Genomic DNA, 26660 nt, shown 5'->3' with positions numbered 1-26660 from the left:
CAGATATAACATGGGGTGAAACGTATATTGGCTGTGTGTGCAGTAGTAGTATTGTTCCTTGTCTGGAGCATTTAATCCACCTTGGCAGAAGGGCAGAGTTGGCGTCCTCCCAGGACAGTCGTGTTTTCCGTCCAACCCAGATCAAGCGCACCAGTAGGGATCAGCGTCTGGTGAAGAAAGCTCTTGTGAGCGGTATAGGCAGATTGATAAATAGGTAAAGAAATTTTGTCAGAACCATCTTGATGATGGCCAATCTACCAGAGGGGCAAATTCATCCACACCAGGATCCGATCCTCCAGCTATGCAATCACCCTGCCGTAGTTCTTAAACCAAAGTTGCGACATGTCTCAGCAAATCTGTATTCCGAGGTATTTAGTCGCACCCTCTGCCCATGCCAGTGGGCAGTCCACAGCGAATGTATCTGTAACATCTGTTAAGGGGAAGATCACAGGTTGTGTGCCGTAGAGCACCCTGGGGCGAAGCCCAACTGATCTGACAATGCGCGAGGGAAAAGAGGACACGGCGTGGCCACAAGCATGTGGGATAGGGTTTTATTGTCTATATTAATCCTGGAGAGTGGTCAGTAGCAGTCACAAAGATCAGCTCATTTGCCAGGTTTTAGAATAGTGACTATAAGAGCCTCACCAGCTTTAAGAGGTAGCTGGCCAGTTTCTCTAGACTCTTCGTACATTTCCAGAAGACGCAGAGCTCGGTCTGCAGCATAAGACTTGTATAATTGCGCTATCAGGTCTAGGGTCCCGGTCCACATGTATAGCACTATTGGCCCAAAGTATGTCCTCAGTTGTAAAAGGGACATTGAGGAACTGCCTGTGGCAATCATCGAGCCAAAGTATCTGGATCGAGTCAAAGGATTCAATGAGCCTTTCCAGTGGGGGTACCTCAACCGAGGTATAGTAGTTAGTATAAAATTGATGGATGGTCTGTGAGATTACAGGTGCCGTTTGACATGCTTCCCCTGCGGGGTATACAGCTCCACGATGTTAGAGCTGCATCACGGTATTGTTTTAGTAAGCTGGTTAAGATCTTGCTGGCCCTATCCCCCTAACCATAGTGGGGCAGAGCCTTCCCTGCGTAGGAACCGTATCTTGCTTTCTGCGCACTCTTCATATTCCGTTTATCATAAAACCACGCTCGGTGGCTCATGTCTGGAGGGCCAAAGTACTGAAGTTCAAGGTCTCACAGCGTGCCTCTCAGCAGTCCCAATCTTGTGAGAACAACAGGAGTATAACCCATAGACCAGGTTGAGATTTGGGTAGGTATGGGAAAATAAACAACAGTATCTCAACTGGTATCATTAAGGGAGTCAATTAAACGAGTATGTGCAATACATTACAAGGAAAGAAGGGAGACTCTTGATACGTTTTTGAAGTGTGCACATGGCATCATATATTTAAAGTAACAAATGAACAAGGGTACAGTTGTAACAGCAGTGTAGGCATAGAATGCAAAGGCAGCCCGAATTGGACTTGGTGCACAAATGTGATTGTGACACAAATAAGTGGCGACACAAGTGACAATGTGAAATCAGCGAAAAGGCGCAAGGTGACAAATATGAAATATGTACAGTGAACTTTGTGGTTCAAAAGAGCGATTTACAATATTAGGGTATGTAATGACTGAGCGATTTAATTGAACCACAAGAGGTTTGGCGCCATTAGTTGCGCTGAGGAGTCGATAACGTTTCGATCCTAGTGAGTCAGGATCATCTTCAGTACCGGGTAGCCGGATGGGATGTTAATCCGGCAAGTAGAAGGAGGATCAGCGTGATTGAATCTGGAGCCTCGACGTGCCCCAGGAAATGGGTGTGGAGGGGGGAACCGTGAGTTTGGAGTTAATCCAACTCGACTGGAGACGCTCCGGTCAGCGTAGAACTGCCGCAATCGTGTGCACACGATTGTGGCGGTTCTACGCTGACCGGCCGACAAGTTGGATGAACTCCAAACTCACGGTTTCCTTCTCCGCACCCATTTCCTGGGGCACGTCGAGGCTCCAGATTCCTCCACGCTGATCATCCTCCTCCTCCTACTTGCTGGATTAACACCAGACTTACCAATTTTCCCCCTCCAGCACTCAATTCCTGGTGCATGTCGAGGTTCTAAAATGGTCCACGCCGAGCCTTACTCACGACATCCCAGAGGTTGCGGCAATTGTGTTTTCCCTCTCAAGCACTGCCCATCCGGCTACCCGGTCCTGAAGATGATCCTGACTCTCTAGGATCGAAACGTTGTCGACTCCTCAGCGCAACTAATGGCGCCAAACCTCTCGTGGTTCAATTAAATCGCTCAGTCATTACATACCCTAATATTGTAAATCGCTCTTCTGAACCACAAAGTTCACTGTACATATTTCACATTTTTTGTCACCTTGCGCCTTTTCGCTGATTTCATATTGTGACACAAATAAGTGGCTATGCAAGTGACAATCACATTTGTGCACCAAGTCCAATTCGGGCTTCCTTTGCATTCTGTGCCTACAGTGCTGTTACAACTGTACCCTTGTTCATTTGTTACTTTAAATATATGATGCCATGTGCACATTGCACAAAACGTATAAAGAGTCTCCCTTCTTCTTTCCTTGTAATGTATTGCATATACTAGTTTAATTGACTCCATTAATGATACCAGTTGAGTAATTGTTTCTTTTCTCAGTAGTCCCAGCCATCTACATATCTCACAGAGAACTTTTGCTTGTTTAGATATGCAAATTATTCTAATGTAGACCTTCATTGCCTCCCAAAGGACTCCGGGTGAAGGTGGTAACTCAACTTTCTAGAGTTCTATGCTGTGCTCCGTTACCACAAATCATTGGTTCAGCAGCACGTTCAGTCCCCTAAAGATCTTTGTAGGCAATAATATGCAGAGTAACAAAGGAGGTGGGCGGAGCATCACTTCTTCAAGTGAAATCCAACCAGCTACTGATAAGGGCAGCTACTGACAAAAAGTAACTTTGGATTGCAGAGAAGCTATCCCCATGTCCACATTGCCTTCTCGTAAACCTTAATTTGATATACTCTGATTCTCAATTTTCGAAAGAGGCTTGGTTCTTGCATAATAGACCCACGGTACTCCCGTCTATTCCTTGGCAATTTGGAAATATACTTGATTTATCTCGGTTCACATGCAACCTGCAAATTCTGCCAAAATGTATCAGACTGGGCAAATGATTGTGGTTATATCTGCACTCTCATCCCTCAAGAACTGCATTTTGCCCAATTATAGCAACACTAAAGTGTTAATGCTTCTTAACAGGACACCCTATTGCTAGCTTTCCTCCCAGTGGCCTGCTCAAACAGCAGGGGCAATATCAGGCAACCTTGCTGTATTACAACTACCTGATACTTGTCAGATATAAGCTTGTTTCTTTGCATCCTCACAGTGGGTGCCCCATATAGCAACAGGATCCAACAAATTATCTCTACAATACCAAATTTCTGTATAGTAGCAAACCGGCTGTGCCAATTAAGGATTCCAAATGCCTTTTTCAGTTCTAGGTATATCTACTACACCCAGGATCATTTTCTCAGTGCTTCCTTAACGACTCAATACACCTACCTGATAATTAATATAGTACTTTGGCCAAGATTAAATAAATTCTAATCAGAATGAACTAGAGTGGGAGATTCAGTAGCAGCCACGTGGCCAGTAATATGTTCTGATCTGTATTTAGTGTAACTGGCCAGACGTTATGCAGTCATCTTCAAGGGGCCTCTTAAGGTTTAGGGAGAGAATCAATCATGGCTTCTCTAGTTGAGTGTATAAATGAATCCCCTCATATGCTGTTTTATGTAGTGCCTCTAACTTTGAGTCAATTGGTCTACAAAAATTTGGCAAAACTTCAGGGGGGAGACCGTCTGATCCGGATATCTTCCTTGGTGCCATTTCCAGTAGGGCCTCTCTTATTTCTTGGGTTGTTATTGATCCTTCAGCTCACTATGCTCATGTTTTGTCTGGAAAGGTCACCCTTTGCAGGGACTGATGTATGTCTAAGGAGTTGCGTTCATCATTTACCCCATGCATGCTCGCTAGTAGCTTTAGAATTAGTTGTGAATAGTATCCTTTGCAAATTGTAAGGCTTCTGGGTCAGGCCAAATAACCGCATTTGACTCTCTGGATTCTGGTTTGTTTAGCCATGCAAGTAACCTACCTCTGTCCTTTGTGCAAGTGACTGCTGTATATGTATTATAGTTGATGCAGCCCAGTCGCTCAACTAAAGTAATATTTCCTAGCTCTCCTGAGTGTGTCCCCACCCTATTTATAATTCAGCACTATTGTTTTCGGCAGTACTGTGTCCAACCAATCAGTGTTTCATGTATGGTGGGGTGGTCAATTCACGTTGCTAGGTATCCCTAGCATCTGTTACATCGCTACAGTGTCCCCTTACTACAGCTTAAATTCCCCGCCCGTTCAACTGGGATATAGGGTGCAGTGTTAGCGTTTACATGGAAGTATTGGCCTATAGGTTCTGCCAGAGTACCCAAAAATGCTGTATCTTCCAACATGTCACTCTGTAGACTCTATTTTGATATAGAGGCAAATGGCCTTACCCAATTGATAGCCATCAACAAAGAATTCTAATCAGAAATGTTTTCCCAATGTTGTTCATTGTGGCCTACCAGTGCTTATGTTGCCTTTCTTTGCTTGAAGGGATGTTGAGCAAACTGTGGTCTAACTAAGGTGCACCTCATCTAGAGGCAGATGAAAAAATATTCCCCAGCTATACTTTTTGCGGCTGCAGTACAGCAAGAGCAAAGTGGCCAGCCTTTCTCAGTTCCAGTCCACATATAGGTTACTGTTAAAGTATCTGCCTATTATCATTGGGCCACAGGTCCATTTTGCCAGCTGCATAGTCACAGTCTGCCTGTCTGACATTAGGAGCATATATACACTATCCAAAATCACCGAGATCCCAGCCAGTCTACTCTCTACAAAATATCTACTCTCCTTTTCTAGGTAGTATGCACCGACTGCGAAGGGGACACCAGAGCTTATCCATATAATAACCCCCCCCCCGGCATATGATAAGCGTACAGTTGTCCACCATCTTTTCTGCGCCTCTATGCTTAGGATATGAATAAATTGTGTATCGTTTTCGAGCACAATTAATATTTTTGAACATTCAGATAATAATTATGTATGTTTTCACTGTCTCACTCTGTTTTCACTGTAGTTTGAAGTTGCTATGTTGGTTGCACAAGCCTGGGATATATTGTGGTGATCTCTTCTGCCGATAGCAGCCCTGCCATTCTTCTGCAGGGCAGCATCCTCAAAGCTACCCATTTACTCACACGCATTTATAGCTCCCACCACTTCGGAACACCAAAAAGAATGCTTCCTGTACAGAGAATCAATCATAACTTTTGTGTGTCCCAATGCCTAACTCTCTAACTTGTAAGAAAAAGAGAGAAAGCGAAAACGATTGATCAAGGTGTATGATGGCCTAGAATAACCATATCCCTCCCCACCTAGCAGCTTGTCTTGAACCATGTATGGTTTTATAGCCTGACCGCCCAACCTATTTATAGTTCTTAAAATCTAAAGAGAGAGGTCAGTCGCACTTAATCAACCATTCAAACCTCTCTCCTTAGCTTTGACCCTTAGACAAGCCTATCACTTTGGATCTGTGTTCTCCAATTATCGCAGAATGCAGTAATTTCCTTTTATTGGTCTTTCTATTTCATTTCATAAATGGTCCACCTTCCTTCCAGTGTTCCATGACACTTCGATCATCAGTCTTGCAGACTGTGATCAGCCATGCCTCATCAGCACCTGTTCAAAGCAGAAATAATTTTGCCATCTGGGGTGCCACGCTGGGAAGTTCCTCTTCTTCTGTCTCTGTTGCAGTTTAGGTAGATCTTCAGCCTTTGCTGGCTTCGTCCGAAACGTCTAGAGTGGTCTCTTTTATCGAGCCCCAGAAGGACTTGGCCCTCTTTGCTTTCGAGTTGTCTTGTGTATGCAATGTGCTGGACCTGGTCTCAGTTTCCTGCGTGGCTGACTGAGTTTGTGCTTGGTGGCTTTTAGTCCACCTTTTCTGTTTGCAGCCTCATATTGCTCAGCCCAGTCCATTGCGGTCTCTTGCTCTGTAAAGAAAAAGGATTATCTTCATTTTGGCTGGAAAAAGAGGACATAGTTCAGTCCCATTGTCCCAGATCTTGTGTTTCACTCCTGTGAAGGGGGTCCTGTGCTGTTGGACCACCAGTGTATAAGTTTGGAAGCCTTGTAACTTTACTACTTTAATTGGCCCCCTTTCCTGGCTTTTCCAAGGATGACAACCAGATCTCCGAAATGTAGCAGCACAACCAGAAATGGACATCCTTGTGTGTTGAGAGGGGTTGGTCTCTGTGGGGTGGCACTTGATTGGTCGTGTTGATAAAGAAAAAGATGGACAACCCATGTGGCACAGTTTTGGTTGCCAACCAGAACATCAGAAACCTAGCCATAACCGAGCCTTCTAATACTGCTGGGATCCCCACCACTTACAAATTGCTGTGCTTTGAGTGCCCTTTATTTTCCTTCACTCTTCCATCAATTGAACCTTCCTTGTAAGATTTTGTACTTCCTTCTGTAGTTAAGCATGGAGCGTGTAATCCACTTAAGATACCCTGTCCACTAGCTTATGTTAGTTATCTCTAAGGAGACTCTAGTGTGCTGCCTTAGCATCTAATTTGGTTTCCTGTGACCACACAAAGTGGTCACAAAAGCTCCCATGATAGTATCCAGTTTGTCTGGGCTGTTAGTCATGCACGGAGCTTGGCCATCTAATTTTTTATGCCTTTCTCTATCCTTCTCCGGGAGTCGCTCCTAGTGAGCTTCCTTCATTGCTCAGGGATGAGGGGGGTATCTTGACTGTCTCGGGTTTGCCCATTCTTGGCTTCTTAGAGGCTCCAAGAAGCCAGCATCAGTCTTAGACCCCACAGGATGGGATAGTAGGCTACCGCATTCCTTTCCATTGCTAGTGGCCGCAGCTCTCTGAGCCCTTATGTTTGTACCCAGAAATATTCCCTGTCCTCTGGCCCACTTTCCTCTTTAACACTGTTAGGCTACCATTAGATCACCTGGAGCAACAATCATGCCGCCTGGTAAGTAGACTAGGGGTACGCGTAATTTGCTTTAGTGTAATTATGCAAAACTTTGGCAAAATGATGCGAAAAGCAAATACATAATTTTGTGCTATATTTTAGGGCAAAATGCATCCTTGCATACATTTTTGGCACAAGGGCCCATTTGATGTGTGTTCCCGTGCGTTTGCAATACCGTTTTACTGCAAATGGTGGATAATTACATGTAATGGCCTAATTTTGAAAATTTCTGTAGGAAGCTTAATGCTAAATCACCAGTTACCCTAGGAACCATCTTTAAAAATTCTGTTGCTCCTAGGTGACCATTGTACTTTATTTTTCTTCAGCAGGCAGCACTCTCTGGTCTTCGGCCCCCCGACCTGTAACAATATAGCCCCGTGTCTGCATGGACCAGGAGTAGGGCTCCTGCAGCCTCTGCCGCGTCTGGGCACTGTGGCCCAGCACAATATGGGGTTATGACTCCGGCCTCCTCTACTTACTCAGTTCATACTAATGCCTTCACGGCCACCGGTGTGATGCTACCGTGCTGAGTGTGCCATCTGCAGTTCGTCCAGCCCCAGCACCTCTCTTCTCTGAGGCAAACGGGGGCAGCTTGCCCAATAGGGGTGTAAGAGCGGTGACCCACTGCTTCAAATTATCTTCATTTATGTTAGAATGTGTTAATTAATATATTGTGTGGGCGAGGCTGTTGTAGCATAGGAGGAGGAGGAGTGTAACAGTTACATTATTGTTATGGTAATGAGGGAAGGTTGTTTCTGCCTTGTGATTGAAGTGTGCGTGTCTGTCTGACTGGTGCCTTTTAAATGGCCAGCATGACATGCGTACTTTACACATTTGACGTTGGGCTCCATGGAACGCTGGTGGAGTGCGGAGATCGCAGCCCCTCAGTGTTCAGTGGAGCGTTTAGTTATTCTGCTCTTTCCAATCAAAACACTTCTCTCATGCTCTTTACTGTAATAAGCAGCATGAGAGCTACATCTGAATTGGCTGAAAAGTTGTGTGGTGCGCAGTGAGTCCACACACAATAGCTTCTGCAGTCGCCCCGAGAAAATACTCTGGTCTCGGTTCTAGCTACCTGTTACTTCATTTCATCTGATTATAATGCTACAAAGTTACAGTGAGATAATGTTGCTTTGCAGCAAGAAACAAGTGTTATATTTGTTTTTAGTTTGTGTCGGATCTGCCTACCGATATTTTCTTCGATAAGGTCTAGCACTAATTAAAATGTCATATGGGGATATGATTGAAAACGTACTTGCAAATGCTCTCAAAGGTGGTGTATACATTAGGTCTTCAAATAGAAGTTGCTTTTTTATATAACTGGTGAAAGAAGTATATCTTCAATCTTGCTAGTTGATTGCTGATGGCATTTGGTACTGGGGGTGGCTCATCTGTTTGAGCGGAAGAGCGTCACCCCTCTAACTAAAATGCCCCCAGAAATGAAAAATAAAATGTTAATAAGTTAGTTTATTGCCATTTTATTGTTCTATAACTCAACTCTGTCCCGAGCTGAGTGTCAAGACGGGGCGGGCCGCTGCTGACTGGCAGCAGCTGAGAGGAGTGATGGGCAGAGCATTTTAAGTTTCAAGTGCGCATGTTCTTTGGCCTGCCTTCTTGCAATGACAGCCAGGCATGCGCATTTTAAACCTCTCTAACCTAGCTGTTATTGGCAGCTGGGCTAAAGAAAGCACAGGCCTCCAGCCATCTTGGTAGTGTTTAGAGCCCGTGTGAGAGAGCGGGGGCGAAACCTGGAGGCCCAGGGAGCACCGCCGAGGGCATGTTCCTGATAGATGGAAAGGAGTGCCGCGAGGCAGGAAGGAGAGGAGCTAAAAAGGGAGGCGGGGCACGACCGTGTGGTGTGCGGCGAAGACAGAGGAGCAGCAGCAGCAGCGGACCTGGCGGACAGGAGCAGAGAAACTGTCGTTGTGGAACAGAGGACAGCAGCGGACAACGAGGAGGGTAACGGAGCGGCGGCCCTCACGGATCGGAGTGGAGGAGCCATCGCCGTGGGGACCGGAGGAGCAGTGGACGCCGCCGGCTGGAAGAAACCAACCCCAGCACCAGAGGGCGGAAGCCGGGAGGCCCAGCGTGAGGAGAAGGAGGACACCCTTCAGGAAGGCGCCCCGGACGAGACAGCTGTGACTCCTTGCCGGGTCACGGTTTCAGGCAAGTGACGGCAGGGACCAGAGTGGTGCTACGCAGCTGGGTATTCTGCCAGGTGGTGCTCCTAGGCTATTAAGGGCCTGAAGTGAAGGAGGGAGCACCGAGACCGTGTCTTGTGGGGCCATAACAGGGCATGTAGCGGTGCAGTAGAGACACAGGAGGCTATAGGACTACGTGGGCACTTAGGAACCAAGAGACAAGAGATATTTTGCGCTTCTTCTCCCTTCCCTCACGGGCGGGCTCCCCTCACACATCCCACAGTCATTTCTCGCGTCGTGTGAAGTAACACGGTGACCTACCAGCATTTCCCCCGTGCACAAGAGGGCGGGAGCAGCAAGCCTTATTTTCTGGCGAGGTGGCACTAACAGTCTCTCCGTTTTCCCCGCGGGTAAGGACCCACAGAGGAGGCGAATAGAAGACCCCGGCAGGACCCCTGTAAAGAAGCCAGAGCGGACCCCTAAAACGGACAAAGGACTCTTCTAAAAGTGAATGTAAACAAAAAATAACATACCCCACTGTTATACCGAGTCCCGTGTCATTCTTGGTGCGTGACAGCCCGCTCTTTCCAATCCTGGCGCTGCTCTCATGCTGGCTTGCAGCATGAGAGCAGCGCCAGGATTGGTTAAGGGAGTTGACTGGATCTAGCACTCGTGAGTGCTACCACCCATTTGCCTTCCCACCTCTGTTTTGTACATTTTATTTCATATAATTATTTAATTTGCTTCAGCCCCAAAATGGTAATTTTAGGCATTTTTGTAAACTAAGACATTAGAGTTCCCTACTTCAATACTTTTTGCTGTATTTAGATGTCCGACTGGTACTAATGAGGTAAACTTTCTGCCCGAGTAGTGTTAACATGTAAAAATGACAAAAAAACAATGAGATAGTACGTTCACAAAATGTGCCGCCTTACGTCTCATAAGTTGCCTTTTCTTGCTGCATAATTTGGTCCTTTCTTGTGGGGTAATTTCAGTGGCCCTGCTTGCAGTGTAAACACCCGCAATATATTAACTCTTAGATCTACAGTTCTGCCTAGCTGGCATGGTAGACCAAGCCTTGGACTCTGTCTGGCCACGCTGCAGTCAGCAGCCACAAGGGCGTAATTGTGAAAAGTGTAGCCGTGGCATTGGCTCGACATGTGTCGGGGGCATTCTGCTTCCCAACTATGGGTGTTTTTATTGTTCTACAACTGAACAGGTGGTAGAGGAAGCCCGTTTTTTTCTTGATTGACCTAGGGACTCTAGCACCCTTGCTATTCCTCTGGATAGCCATCACAAGCTTCTATTCAATCACTCACTTGCTCCATACAAGTCAGGAACGATTCTTTCTCCCCGTCACTTTCAAATTTCACCAGCTGCCACTGGAGGTGAGGCACACTGTTCCTACTCGGGACGCTAGGCCCAGGCCTCCTCCTCGGCTATCATGTGCTGGTAGTGTGCTTTGTAGAGTCCCTCTTCTTCTTTTTATCTGTCATCAGCTGGTGCCACCAGTAGTGTTCTGGTCCTCGCTGTTTTAGGCTTATCGGGCATGACTGACAGGGTTCCTCTGGATTAGCGAGCTTTTGGAAGCATGCCTCTTAACATTCGCTCACCTGCATACCTGTTCAACCACACGCCCGTCTCTCTACTTTGGGTAATTCTATTTTATATGAAGGCTTTGTTATAAGGGGAAGATTTTCTCATGTTGAAAAAAATACCTTGTATTTTTTTGCGCAATAACAAGCAAGTGGCTGAAGGTTCTCTGGATAATGAAATGGCAAGTCACTGGACTTTGACTTAGGTTTCCTCCCGGTTTCTTATTGTCACATTAATCAAGTCCAGCCGGCATTCTGCTGTTGGTTCAATAATGTAGTCTTTGCACCAGACATTTTCTAATTACTTAAATTCATGTCTTCTCTTAAAAGGTCATATTCAAAATGGCCGCTCTCACATCCCTGTGGTGCTCTGCGCGTTTTAAATCTGTTCTGTCTTGAGTATCTCCAGAGCATCTCCAGAGCTCTGCTCAAGGGCCTCTGGGAAATTTTTTTTAGATATTGCATTCACGTATTTGCTCTGCAAACAGCGAAACTGACAGCATACTGAATTTCAGTCCTTTTTAATGGAATTTCAGGACTTCTGAGGTTTAGAACTATAGCTGCATCAATTAACTGGAGAGTATGCTCAGACTGGTCATCATTTTGATTTCTGTATATTTTCAGACTACGTTTGGGGCAGGTTTGTTATGCATCTGATCTTGCATTCGTTTTTGAGAGAGTTTTGTTCAAGTCAGAAGTCCCCATTAACCTTGTTTATTTTTGTGATACCAAAGACGGTACATCTAGGATTCTGCACTCGGTCTTACTGCAGTGTGTAGGCCCTATAAAGCGCTTTAGCGCCTCGTCTGGAGTAGTAAGCACTACATAAAGGCAAATGTAATAGAATACAAATGAAATGTTCGAATTGTTCATTCCATTGCCAGCATATTCGTCTTTGTAAACTAAGTTTTGGACATTTCAGGATAATATTTATAGATTTTAGACCAGCTGTGATGCACAATCCCTTGGGTTCTATAATGGAAAAATTGTGATGTAAGTTTAAGTAATAAATTATTGTATTTTTTAACTGCATTTGGAAACAGAATTTGAAATGGATATTCTGTGGCGTTGGAAATATTATAGTAGAATCAAACTTTGGCCTCCTAAGTCAAACCTGATCAGATACTCCTTTTTTACACTACAAATGGATAGATTGTTGTTTTGCAGCCTTAGCTCTTGGAAAGTGAGCCTGAGATACACTTGGATCCAACAGTTGGCTTGTCTCTCAGAATCTGATGTTTTCCGCTTTTTGGTTTAGTTCTTACAAATCACAAACAGTGGTTTGATCTGCAACCGCCTTGGTCTTAGGCAATCTAATTTGAGTGTCCGGAGTACGTGGAGTCTATTATGCAGGAAGGACATGTAATGTTAGGGGGGGAAAGATTGACCAGGAGACCTGTAAATCTGATGTTTTCACATATTGAAAACTTGAAATCATATCTTTTGTTTTAAACTCCAAATCCTGGACTGTCGGAGCAGGAGCACTTTATTGTAGATAAAGAAAAGTGCTAAAAACAGTGCAAAATGACCGTGAAAGCATGATTACTGAAAATATATATTGTTTTCTCTAACCAACTCTAGTGAAGGCAGTGTCTTAGTTCCTGCAGGACATTTTCTGTTAGAGCCAGTCTTCTGCGGCTGAAAGTTGCATGACAAAGTGTAGGCAGAAGGAAAAAAATTGGCTCGGATCTATAAAGTAAAAAAATTAAGATATAGAAAAAAATCTCAAGCGGTCCAAATGAAAGAGAAAACAATTTTGAAAAAGTAGTGTCAGTATTTTGGCATTGGTAACTTTTTTTGCCTCTGGTGTATGCCAATATATATCTTTTTTTTAAATGTTTATTAATACATTTATATGCATACATAGTAGGCTTGGGCCCCATACTTCAGCCACTGACTTCTTTCACTCTGGATCTCTGATCAGCAGACAGGTGAATTTTAATCTTGCAGTTTTTCGGTGTTTTTCCTCCCTGAAAGTGCACATCTTGCATTCAATACTAAAACACTTGCTTCCCCTGCCACTTTTTCCTTGCTTCTTTTCTTGGCACTCAGTGGCTGTGCCTTAATCCCTGACCTACGACTACCCTCCAATGCGTCTGTCCACTGCTGACAGACTGCGTTGCCGAGAATGCATTCCCGGACCATGCAAGGGCTTAGGGTCCCGTGTCCCCTTTGCTGGGATGGTGCTCAGAGTAAGTGCACCTGTCCGCTCTTTGTCCTTCCTGCCAAGCTGTCGCTCCTGCTTTCAGCTTGCTTGGCTGCCTCCTCCAGCTTCACACAAACATTGGCAGAGCCCATTGTCGTTGCTTCTAAATCACAATACAAGCCATACTAATTGGCTTATTTACTAGTTGCATAGAAAATTACAACAGGAAGACTACTAGACCAATTGAGCCTGTCCATTTCCCTTCCTGTTGTATCGCATCGAGACCAAACTTACCATCTGGATTTGCCCTGGCTCTTTTGTGCAAAGAAAGAAGGAAATTCAGTATGTTGAAAACTGTCTGTTGTCCATATTGATAGGATGGTGTTATCAAGCTGCCTAGTTATCTTGTGAGGGTTCACTTGGCTTCTCTGTCTTTGCTGTTGGGCATATGTAGTATCCACTGTAGATAATAGCTCCAGGGGTTCTGGCTATTTGATTTGTTGCTGCTTCTTTCAGGTTTTCTTTACTGAAGGTTTTTGGGATATCCGATGCGCCGACTTCGTTATTTTTACCTTGTGCAGAATCAAATTCCTGATCACATAGCAATAAGTGTCTTTTAACCTTTCTGTCTGTAGGTATGTAGCTAAATATAAAAGTTGGAAAGGGTCTCTTACTTTTATTTTTCAGACCTAAAAGACATAAAACAAGTGCGCTTTGACTTGGATATCATTAAAGCGAGTGATGAGAGCAACAGTAGTGTTGGAGGATCAGGCATCTGCGACATTGCCATTGTCAAAGGCTATCCTGATAGCTTGGACTAGTGACTGTTGTCAGACGTTTTTGGGTCTCATCTGAGACGGCACATGCACTAACGCTTGCTTGCAAGACATTGTTATTTTACAATGGGCCTAGAGCCTGCCTATTGCCTACCATTAGTTGGATTTGTTGTCACTCATTTGCTTGCTTCCCTTTTGTCAGCATGTGCGGACTTCACGTCCTCTTCTTGTGTTTTGCCCAAGTACGTGTCCTTCCACGGTTCACGAGCTACTTCTCTTTGTTGAAGCACTCCATGAGAGTGCAAGCTGTCACTCGTGCTTCATTGCCGCCTCGTTCACCCTAAACTGCTTGCTATTATCTCACACCCCAACTCTTGCCTGTGAGTTGCTGGGCTCCCCCTCCCTGTGTCATGCTCTCACCTGTGGCGTTCTGGCCCCACCTGTGCTCACCTGAGCCCTGTCGCCTGTGTGCTTCTGTGCCCCCACAATCCCCATTGTGCTCTTGTATGCCCGTGCATTCTTTTGTGGCCTCTGGGGTCTCAGCAATGTGTGGAGGAGGGAAGGGGGACAACATAGAAGTCAGACCTCATAAACATTTTTTTAAAAAATGCGACGATGCACCGCTTAATTATGTAGGCCCGCAAGCATATTTAAGGCATGCACAGCTTACTAAATGAGACAGCCAGTGGCCACATCATCCTGCATATTTTTTTTATACCTTTAAAAAAAAAAAAAAATCTGTCCTTCATCCTGTCCTTCATCCTGTGCAGTATCTGTTTTGATGCAGTACAACATATAGAAAAGACACTGGCAGGGCCAATAGGTCTTTCTAGACCATTTGCCCTTGCCAATGCTTGTTCACAATGATTTCTGATTGGAACTTATCCTGGGAGTAGAGTTTTTATTTTTCTAAATTTGGGTCCTAATCTCCGTCCGTTAAAAGCATAGCATATGTAGTATTAATCGACTACCACTATAAAAGTCCCTGCACGCAGCAGTCTTTTCAGGGACATGAGCAGCTATGAGACTCCCTCTTTTTCAACCTTTCAAGTGCTTGTCGTCGGTTTTGAATTTGGCGTGTCCTTTACATTGTTGCTGCTGCTTGTTGGTGAGCACGGTCCCTGTAGTGCAACGCTGCAGCTCCTCGCTGCTGCCTGGTATTGATTCTGGCCGCTTTCCTTTACTTGCGGGTCGTCTCATTAATTTGTTACTGAGGCTCTCGCCACAGTCTCCTCAGCTTTGAAGCCCTTGCACAGTTGCTCTCTCAACAAGAATCAATTAAAAGCGGAACTATGTGTGTATGTGTGTATGTATATATGTGTATATATATGGTATTTCTATAGCGCGAACCTACTCAAAAGGCAGCGAAGTACTGTACTTGTTCAAAGACATGCATAATATTGACGAGTAAGAGTAGAGGAAACTGGGTTGTGGATGGTTAAATATTGCAATATAGTGCTTTTTAAAAGAAAGCTACATCACAATGCATTAACCATCAATATCTCCGCTTCCTCACCTTACTTGTTGACTTTATACTCTTCTTTGAACACGTACAGCTCTCTGCTGCATTTTAGGTAGGCTCACGCTATAGACATCCAACATATATCCCACATACATACATACATACATACATACATACATACATACATACATACATACATACATACATACATACCTACATACCTACCTCAGTTAAAAATGTCTCGTAGAGGAAAACGTTTCTACCTGGACCCCTGTCTCACAACCCCAGACATTCCACTGGATACAGGAAAACTTGTCTTTCGCAATCTAATTTGGCATTAATAGATGCTAGGTTTTTTCTTTTGTGTTGATGTTCTCAAACTGTAATCTCTCCCTTACCGCCACCTTGTTTTATGTCTGATTTTCCCTGCGGTTTTGTAGAGTCTGGAAAACTACTTACCCATTGTAAAATGCTCTCGGATCCAGTTCAGGCTCTCCTGAAATACATGCACTGGTAATATGATGATCTACACCTTGTGCACATTTTCTATAACTTAACTAGCATATTTTACTACTAGTAAAACTGCATATTCTGAATCCAGGTCATTGGCCAGTGCCCTTAGTTTTTGCTAGATTCCATGTTTACCCCCAGTACTTAAAATGAAGGCAGCGGTGTTGAGTGTGAATTCACAATTAGAGAAAAAGATGCACCTTTTGATAAAAAGCAACAAAAAAAAACATAATTCTAATGTTAAAGTGCAGCTAGAATTGAGAAACGTCCTTGCACACTCCAGTTGTCAAACACTTTTCACAGATGTACCAAGACACTCAAGCACCCTCAGCGATTGAATGTGAAGTTTAGGTGAACAATGAGGGACATGCAACCAATTGGGAGAGTAAGACAAACGGCAGTTGGCAATATCTGAAAGAAACACGTTAGTTCGATTCCTCACCTTAGAATATCCCCAGGCGTCAGACTGGATCCGGAAGATTTTTCGTCAGCAATACCCCTTGCGCGTCGCTAGGCGTCGTCTGCGGCTCCGCGTCCGTCGTCGGCGTCGTGCGCCGGAATGACCTCGTCGGAGTACTTAGACGCCGCCCTCGCGCGCTGACGTCAGTTCTTCTTTTTTCCGCGCCAGTAAGCGCAGATCCGGGAGAGCTACCCCTTTAGTCAATTTTTGACTAACTTTTTGATCTTGTCTCGACTCCGGTGCCGGTAGGATGCCTGGTTTTAAAGCCTGTGCTGACTGTAACCGCTTGATGTCGGTTACGGACCATCACCGCCGGTGCCTTTACTGCTTGGGCCTCGATCACGACGCGGAGTCGTGCTCAGACTGCAAGGCCCTGACCTCGAAGGCTAGACGGGAGCGGTCCCGTAAGCTTCTCGAGATTCGCCACTCGGTCGTCGGGATCCAAGTCTTCGGGTAAGTCGAAGCATTCCAAGAAGTCCAAGAGGCGACACCGCTCTTAGGACTCCCCTCGCCGGTCGCGCGACTCGGCCGAGGGTCAGGGTGGTTCCACCCCCGCGGCGCCGGCGGAGCCGCAGGCGCCGCGCACGTCCCCATACCCTCCGGTCCCTGGGACTGACGCGACGCCGGCGGAAGTCAGTGCCTTCCTCTCGGCCATGAGGAACCTGGCTCCGCCGTCGGCGCCCGCTGGTGCGCCTTCGGGCCCCGCGGACCCGACTGAGCTGCCTTGCCTGCCGGTGGCTCCGGCCCCGGCGCCGTTGACGGCTCCGGCCTCGACGCCGCAAGCGCCCGAGGGACCCGTTCTCGAGTCCCCGCCGACGCCGGTCGACCTAGTCACGCCTCCTCCGCCGGCGTCGACACCGGTACCACCCCCGACGCCGACGTCAACTCCGCTCGACGTCGAGCCCCGGTTCAGTCCCACTCCGGGCCCGGCGCCGGTACGGCGTCTATGGACGCCGCGACAGGCGCCGCTAGAGACCCATTATGTCTACCGCCCGGCTCCGTTACTTTCTCCTGTATGCCAGGAATCGGATGATGGGGACAACTGGGAGGGATCCGAGGATGCTATGGCCGCTCAGGCTCAACTGTCCCAGGACTGGGCAGATGAACTGGGGGAGGCCAGTGGCCTGGATACCTCTCCAGACACTGGATTTGTCTCTCCTCCGACTGTGGCTTCGGAGGAGGGCGCTGCTTTCTCTGTGGTGCTGCGCAAGGCGGCTGCAGCCCTTGGGCTCGAGCTGCCTGCCGTGGCTGTGAGGACTAACGTCCTTACTGAGGTGCTTCAGTCTGCAGCAAGCTCCACTGAGCCTCTGCTGCAATTCAATGAGTCCTCATTGACGTTCTGCAGGGCACCTGGTCCAAGCCATCCACAGTTCCTCCTGTGGACAGGAACGTCGCCAGGCGCCACCGCCCTGCTCCGGGCGACCCCAGTTTTCTGTCCCAACACCCTACCCCTGAGAGCCTGGTTATCCAGGCCTCCACCTCCCAATCCTCTTTCCCGACCGCCCCGCCGGACCGGGATTCCAAGAGACTGGAACAGTTTGGCAAGAAGCTGTTCTCCTCCCTTAGTTTGGGCCTGCGGTCTTTGAACACCGCTTGTCTCTTGGACCGTTATTCCCACTCTCTGTGGGATGCGGTGGAGGACGCGCTGCCCTTGTGTCCGGAGGAGGTCCGGACACGACTTACCCAGGCTCTGGCCGATGGGAGGGATGCCGCGCGACATGCTATACGATGTGGGCTTGACACCACGGACTCGCTGGGTAGGGCCATTTCTACCACAGTGGCGCTTAGACGTCACGCCTGGCTGCGGTCCACGTCATTTTAGGGCGATGTCCAGAGCACTCTCATGGACATGCCCTTTGAAGGCACTCACCTTTTTGGCGAGAAAGCGGACAGTGCGCTGAATCGCTCTAAAGACTCCCGGGCTACGGCCAAGTCCTTGGGCCTCTCGGCCCCGCGGTCGCAAACTTCCGCCTTTCGCCCCTTTCGTGGCCAAGGAAGGGGTGCCTCCTCACGTGCGCCTAGCCACCAGCCGCAGAACCGACCTGCGCGCGGTCGCGGACGTGGTTTCCGCCGAGGCGGTTCTGGAGGACGACGAGGTCAGCCCACATCCACCCCGGCAGCATCCGCCTCAAAGCCTGCCTAGTCCGAGCTTTCAGGCCCATTCCACGCCAGTGGGCGGCAGAGTTCGCCATCACCTGCTCCACTGGCGGTCCATCACATCGGACAGGTGGGTGCTGCAAATCCTCCGAAGGGGCTACTCCCTCCCCTTCGAGACGACCCCTCCAGCCATGCCACCGCAGCACCACCGTATCTCGGGGGCTCATTTGAATCTTCTCCACGAGGAAGTTTCGGCCCTCTTGGCCAAGGAGGCCGTCGAGCGCGTTCCTAGTCCAGAAGTAGGTCGTGGTTGTTATTCCCACTACTTTCTGGTTCCCAAGAAGGGCAAAGGGGGCCTACGCCCTATCTTGGACCTCCGGAACGTCAATGCCTTCCTCCGGAAGGAAAGGTTCAAGATGTTAACTTTGGCTCAGGTTCTAACTGCCCTAGACCCCAGAGACTGGATGGTAGCGTTGGACTTGCAGGACGCATATTTCCACATCCCCGTCCTGCCGGCCCACCGGCGTTACCTGCGGTTCACGGTGGGCCCAGAGCACTTTCAGTTTACCGTGCTCCCCTTCGGCCTCACCAGTGCCCCTCGGGTGTTCACGAAAGTGATGGCGGTGGTCGCAGCTCATCTGCGCAGATCAGGGGTTCCAGTCTTCCCCTATCTCGACGACTGGTTGTTGAAGGCGGGCTCGCCCCAGACAGTCGTCTCCCACCTCCAGACAGTCGTCTCCCACCTCCAGACTACGGCGGATCTCCTGCATTTGCTGGGGTTTTCCATCAACGTGCCGAAGTCACACCTGAGTCCCTCTCAGAAGCTCCTCTTCATCGGAGCGGTTCTCGATTCGGCGCAGTTCCGGGTCTATCCGCCGGAACAGCGGGTCCGGGATATTCAGGCCCTGATTCCCATCTTTCGGCCTCTATCCTGGGTTTCGGTCAGGCTAGTGTTGCGGCTTCTGGGGCTGATGGCCTCCTGCATCCTACTAGTGCATCACGCCAGGCGGCGCATGCGGGCTCTGCAGTGGGACCTGAAGTTTCAGTGGGCCCAGCATCACGGCAACCTGTCCGACCATGTCTTGATCTCGGAGGGCACTGCACAGCAGTTGCAGTGGTGGCTCACGGACCGCGATTGGGTCAAGGGCAAGAGCCTCTCCCTTCCCCAACCGGAGCATGTCGTAGTGACGGATGCGTCCCTCCTGGGATGGGGTGGCCATATGGGAGAGGCGGAGATCAGAGGCCTCTGGTCTCCGGCGGAGTCTCGTCTCCACATCAACCTGTTGGAGTTGAGACCGATCCGACTTGCACTGAAAGCCTTCCTTCCCTCTGTCAGGGGAAGTGTCGTGCAGGTGTTCACGGACAACACCACCGCCATGTGGTATTGCAACAAACAGGGCGGGGTGGGGTCGTGGACCCTTTGTCAGGAGGCTCTGCGCCTCTGGACATGGCTGGAACACCAGGGCGTCACCCTAGTGGTTCAACATCTGGCTGGCTCTCTGAACGCCAGAGCAGACGAACTCAGTCGCCGGTGCATGATGGATCCTGAATGGCGTCTGAACTCCGAAGTGGCGCAAGGTCTCTTTCAGCAGTGGGGAGAGCCTTGGTTAGATCTATTCGCCACCGAAGAGAACGCGCAATGTCAGCAGTTCTGCGCGTTGGAATTTCCAAGGCGGCACTCGCTCGGCGACGCTTTTCGTCACGAGTGGAGTTGCGGTCTGTTGTACGCCTTTCCGCCTATACCACTTCTGCCCAGAGTGCTGAAGAAGATCAGCCACGACTGGGCCCAAGTCATCTTGGTGGCTCCGGATTGGGCACGAAGGTACTGGTATCCCGAGCTACTCAGTATGTTGACCGATCCTCCGATACGTCTGCCCCTTCGGGAGGATCTTCTGTCGCAGCAGCAGGGGACGGTCCTCCACCCGAACCTGTCCAGCCTCCACCTCCATGCGTGGAGATTGAGCGGCGGCAGTTGATGCCATTTGACTTGCCTCCTGAAGTCTGTGATATCATTCTGGCAGCCAGGCGTCCCTCCACAAAGACGGTATACGCCTGCCGGTGGAACAAATTTGTGGCATGGTGCACAGCAAAGGCTGTGGATCCCCTTTCCGCCCCTCTTTCTGAGGTTCTCCTCTTTCTTCTTTCTTTGGCCCAGCAGGGCTCTGCCCTGGGCACCCTGAAAGGTTATCTTGCTGCCATCTCTGCCTTCTTGCGGCTTCCTGATCAGCCTTCTCTTTTCAAGTCCCCTGTAGTTACACGCTTTCTAAAAGGCATTACTCACACGTTCCCTCCTGTCCCTTTTGTAATGCCTCAGTGGGACTTGAATCTTGTTCTCACATTTCTAATGTGTGCTCCCTTTGAGCCTCTTCATAATTGTCCTCTTCGTCTGCTGACGCTTAAGACTGCTTTTCTGGTAGCCATCACCTCGGCTAGACGGGTGAGTGAGCTCCAAGCTTTATCTTCAAAGCCTCCTTTTCTCTCTGTTCATCCAGACAAGGTTGTCCTTCGGCCTCGTCCCTCCTTTTATCCGAAAGTGGTGACTCCATTTCATCTTGGGCAGTCTGTCACCTTGCCCACCTTCTTTCTGCCTCCGCATCCTTCCAAAGAGGAAGAGAGGCCCCACCGTCTGGACCCAAAACGTGCGCTCTCCTTTTATTTGGACCGCACAAAGCAGTTCCGGGTGGACGACCAACTTTTCGTTGGATACGTGGGTGCTAAGAAGGGGAAAGCTGTGCACAAACGGACCATCTCTCGGTGGGTCGTTTTGTGCATCAAAATTTGTTATTCCTTGGCAAAAAAGGACCCTCCTGTTGGGCTGCGCGCCCACTCTACTCGGGCCACAGCGGCTACTACTGCTTTGGGACGGGGTGTCCCTTTGCAGGACATCTGTCAGGCGGCGACGTGGGCTTCGCTACACACGTTTGCCAGGCATTATTGCCTTGACAGCCAAGTCCGGAGGGATGGCTTCTTTGGCCGTTCTGTCCTCCAGGACTTTCTGGTGTGATCTTGGTTCGCAGACCCACCACCGGGGATGGTATTGCTTGGGTATCTATTCTAAGGTGAGGAATCTAACTAACGTGTTTCTTTCAGATGAACAAGTTACTTACCTTCGGTAACGATATATCTGTAAGAAACATTAGTTAGTTAGATTCCTCACCGACCCACCCATCCTCCCCGTTCTGCGAACTGACATCTAGGGTTAAGGTTATCCTTTTCAGGCCCCTAGATTTTATTTTTGGCACCAGTGTCGGTCTTTGCATGGCTCTGCGTTCCTGGCGCGGAAAGCTATGTACAAGAACTGACGTCAGCGCGCGAGGGCGGCGTCTAAGTACTCCGTCATTCCGGCGCACGACGCCGACGACGGACGCGGAGCCGCAGACGACGCCTAGCGACGCTCAAGGGGTATTGCTGACGAAAAATCTTCCGGATCCAGTCTGACGCCTGGGGATATTTTAAGGTGAGGAATCTAACTAACTAATGTTTCTTACAGATACATCGTTACCGAAGGTAAGTAACTTGTTCATCAGATTTTGTTTTGGAAGATGGACGAGAAACTGCTGGAGACTTGTCAAGATCTGAAATAGCTATTTTTCTGCAGAGATCTGTAGCAGCCTCCTTTCCCAGGACCGTGCATTGTGGTATTACACAGTGCTGGGTCTGCCATGGAGCAGGTATGGGAGACTGCTGTGCACATCACTTCAATTTGAGAATTGTTGTCAGTGCTTTGAGCTTAAAGACAGATTGACCCGTTGAGCCAGTCCTCCCCCCCCCCCCCCCCCCCCCCCCCCCCAATAGTCCCATAAAGACATGCACGTTTCATCCATCCAAGATGGGGGGTTCCAAAGCATGAGTGTGGAACTTGCACCTCGCACAGTAGGAGGCTGATCCGGTGGTGTTGCGCCGAAGCTCCATAGTCCCTCATGGCTTACCCTCCGAGTGGTCTGCACTCGGTGTGGTGTTGCAGGCAGCAAACGGTGTGCTGTTTGGGCAGCTTTGAGGTTCTACCACTTCACGTAGCCTTAGACTAAGTATAGGTAAATCAGTGCAAGTGGACATTGGGAAGAATGGAAGAATTCTTTTTTTTTTTTTTTTTTAATATTCTTTTTATTAGTCATACAAAAAGAAACAATACAGTAACAGTACATTGACCAGCCGCGTGCGCATAGCAATTGATTATAGCTTCTAAGACATTTTGTGAAATCAAACAGTAGGGGGACCTCCACTCCGCTGCCTGCTCTACCAGTAGTAGTTCCCCGGGTGTGGAGAGGATTGCATATGTTACCTCTAAGTATTCCACATTCCCCTAACCCGGTCCCACTTACGGGGACATACTCTATTCTTGTGAACTTCCACGTCAGCAATCATACACCAGTCCATGTCCCTTTCCCATTCAACTAGGTTTGGTGCTTCCTCTGCTTCTCACCTCCGAGCAATATTGCGTTTTGCGATCATTAGGCCCAAAGTAGTCCAGAGCAGTTAGCTCGATTCATGTTGGTTTCCTTCCATGCATTCAGTAAGCACAGTTCAGGGGACAATCGAATAACTCCACCACTTGCCTTCATGCATGCGAATATTGCTTCCCAATATAAATTAATAGATGGGCACTCCCAGAGAATATGGAAGAAGGTGCCAATACTCCTGCATAGCCTTCTGCACCCTGCCTCTTCGATCTTGCCCAATTTAACCAGTGTAGTGCATGTAATATATGATCTTCAGAGTATTTTTAATTGAACAAGTCGCAATCTTGATGATATTGCTACTTTATACGGCAATGTGAGTTCCTCCCTCCAGTCCTCTTCCTCTAGGTTCCCGATGTCTGCCTGCCAACGTTCTCGGAGACTAAGGAGCGGGTTGGGTAGATTGTTGATAATTTTTTTGTAGGTTAGGGAAATGGCTTTTCCTTGCATATATTCAGACAAGAGCCTATCCTCCAATGGTGATGATTCCGGAATAGCCTCGCCCCTGAAACTGCCCCCTCAAAGGGCGTGCCGTATTTGGGAGTATTTAAAGAATTCCTTCTCGCCTAGCTCGTATTCTTTCTGCAGTTACGTGAATGGGATCATTTTCCTCTTGCCCACTGATAATTTACTTTTGAAATGCTGATGGTGTCCCATTTATTGAAACCCTGGTAGCGGCACAGCTTTCCCAGGCTCTCCGCCCACCAGAGGGGTGTGGCGAGCGTCACTTTGTTCCCCCATCCCAGATGTTTATTTTTATGCTGCATTTTATTGGTTTTTGCAATAAACAAAGAACAATACAGCACAAGTAGATCTTTGGAATTGACACAGTGAAATAGTTATCAGCGTATTCTTGCTCGGTCGTACATACCTCCCCCACTATGAGCATGTTATCATTTAGAAGAGACAGGGTATACATACATCACAATTGATTCAACCTTTTGCCCCAGACCCATGAGTACTTGGCTGGGCAGCCTCTGGCCTCATAGTGACTTCTCTTGGACTGCACACCAGTCCACTCGCCATTTAGATACACTTGGGGGATCAGGCTGTCGCCATGCTGCGGCAATATCCTGCTTGGCCACCATGATGGCTGTGCCGAAGAAGAGCTTATCCGAACTGGACCCATCCAGGCCGTCCCTGACACCCAGGAGGAGGTTCTTGGGTTTATGTGGCACCTCCCATTCCAGGACCCCCGTGAGTGTAGATTCTATTGCTTCCCATTAGGGGCCAAGGCATGGCATGGTAAAAGTCAGCCGGTTCCTGGCCGCACCGCAGACAGGCAGATGAAGGTTGCACGCCAGCTCTGTGAAGTCGCTCGGGAGTTAAATGGGTGTTGTGAAAGTAATATAGCTGAATGATGCAAAGTTTGGTGGAAGTGGTAACAGTCTTGGGGGGCCATTAGGGCGTCACACCAGTCTTCGCCCTCTAAGGCCTCCCGCCGGTGTCTGAGTGAGTCAAGTGATGTTGGGCTATTGTTGGTTAAGGAATGGTATATGCGTGAGACCACGCCCTTTCCCAAGTTGCCCAACATAATTTGTGCCTTCATATGACTGAGTTCCGGAAGGGTCGTACCTGTGGTTAGGTGTGTAGTGAGTAAGTATCGTAGTTGTAAGTATCTATAGAACTGTGAGTGGTGAAGGGTGTAGCGACGCTGTAGGTCTTGAAATGATCTCATATGGTCCCCCGCCTATACGTCCCCAAGTAGGGTTATTTCGATAAGATCTCAGCCCCTGAATCCCTCCAGGGCTCTCACTTTCAGCCATTCTCCCTGCCAAAGGGGTGTGTGTTGAGTCAGCTTGGCTACCCACCGGGTATGTTGCAGGGCCATATGCCAGGCCAGCAGGACTGTACGGGTTACCGAGGGTAAAGCTCTGGGCACCGGACCTCCATACATCATAGTCTGGACTTGCTGGAGCCCCAATTCTCTCAGTTCAACACTGTAGGCCGGGCGGCCCAGCCTCCGGTAAACCAATTGTGTAAGACAAGCAGCCGGGTGGCTAAGTAGTAGAGGTAGAGATCCGTTATCCCCAAGCCCCCATCAAAAGGCGGGATCCGGCAGTGGGCCAGGGCCAGGGCCATACGGGTCTCTTACCATTCCCCGCCACCCCCCACCCCCAACACAAACTTCGTGGCCATACTGTCTATCTCTTTGAACCCGGCACTTGGAAGGTGAAATGGGGTGTTTTGGATTATGTATAAGAAGCGGGGGAGGATCATTTTGAAAAAGGCCACCCTGCCCAGTTGGTTGAGTGGCAGTGTCTGTCAGCCCTGGAGGTCCTCTTTGGCCTTCATGGCTAGTGGAGTGATATTTAGCGCTCATTCTAGGTCGGGGAGTAGAGCCACTCATATCCCAAGGTATTTAAATGACTGTCGTCTGATGGGAATATTCTATTGCCAGTCAAAGCACTCTCGAGAGGTGGAAGAGTACCAGGGTTGATTTGGCAGGGTTGAGGCGGTGGTCCGATACCTGTTCGAAAGTGTGGAGGACCTGTAGGCATCTGTGTCTGGACCGGGCTGGGTTTGCGAGAAAAAGAAGCACATCGTCTGCATATATTGCAATTTTGGCAGTATGTGTGCAGTCCCACTCCCAGCCCTGAATCTGTCAGCCCGGATGATGCAAGCCAAAGGTTCCTTAGCGAGGGCGAATAGGAGAGGGGACATCCCTGCCTAGTACCTCCTCCAACCGGGAAGGCCTCCGAGAGAGCCCCATTTATAAATACCCTCGCTCATGGCTTAGAGTAGAGGAGCTGGACAAGACTACAGAAGCTGGCCTATTCCTGTTGCGGCTAACAATTCGAGATACAGTGTACTGGGAGTATCAAAAGCTTTTTCAAAGTTGACCAGGAGGAGCACCAAGTAAGGAGCTAGTAATTGGCGATGCGCCGGGGCTAAATGTAGGCGTCACAGGAAGTGTCTGGTGCTTCTTGCGGGCATGAAGCTGCATTGGTCTGGGAGGACAAGTTTGTTATGAATCGGTCGCAGGCGCTGAGCGAGGATAGTGGCATGCATCTTTATCTCTTTGTTAATCCGTGAGATGCCACGCACCTCTGGGACAATACGGTTTGCTAAGGGGTAGGACCCTAGCCTATGCAATATCTTCCCATTCTTGTCCCTCCCCCCCCCCGTACAGTCGAGCAGTGGAGGTTCTCCATAGCAGTTTCGCCAATTCGAGTGAGATTTGTTTCATATCTTCCCTTAGGAACTCAAGGTGTCTATCTCGTGGGTTGTCTACCCCTCCCGAGGAGCTCCCCTCCAGGCGAGTGGCCTCTGCTTCGAGAAGGGCTAGTCGGCTGTCTTGGGTCCGCCGCTGTGCCTAAAGCATGCTCTTGGCATGGCCTCGAATAGTGGCCTTCCCCGCCTCCCTCAGGGTTCTCGTAGAGGAAACGGAGTCTTGGTTAGAGTGGAAATATTGTCTGAGCTCTTCCCCAACACCCTTCTTAAAGTCATCGTTTTGGAGGAACCAGGCGTTCAGCCTCCAGATGGAATGACGCAAACCAGAGGAATCCTCCCAAGTACAGGAAGAGGAAACTGATCTGTGATAGCGCGGGGCAAGATGCTAACATCAAACACTCTTTGGCAGTTGGGGGATGGCAGGAAGATCATGTCTATACGTGTGTGGTGTGCTGCTGATGTGTGAGTGTATTGGCGGGATTGTTTTTTGGGGCCGTGGACGGCCGATGTGGGTGAGCTTGATGTGTGTCTGCATCTGCCACAGCCCCTGCGTGTGCGCACTTTCTGCGTTCTTTGGGAGATGCCGGCCGATCCACTTCCGTCCGCGATTTTGAGGGTGGTGATGTGGCTCGGGTCTGAGGGGACGCTCTTCAGTCAGCCAGGTCCAGGCCATGTCTGGGGACTCAAAGAGGGCTTTGTCCTGGATTACAACTCGGAGGTGGGCTGGAAACAACAGTCTATATTGG

At 48.7% G+C, this 26660-nt stretch overlaps 1 protein-coding gene across 8 annotated transcripts in view; it reads left to right on the top strand.

Annotated features, from left to right (window-relative positions):
* Positions 1–26660, top strand: part of ZNF609 (zinc finger protein 609) — an 873827-nt gene that overhangs the window by 68616 nt on the left and 778551 nt on the right. The window lies entirely within an intron of this gene.

Source organism: Triturus cristatus, chromosome 3_1 (genome assembly GCF_964204655.1).
Source record: "Triturus cristatus chromosome 3_1, aTriCri1.1, whole genome shotgun sequence".
Lineage (NCBI taxonomy): Eukaryota > Metazoa > Chordata > Amphibia > Caudata > Salamandridae > Triturus > Triturus cristatus.
Note: the sequence above shows the minus strand (reverse complement) of the source record. Positions and strands in the feature narration are given on the sequence as shown.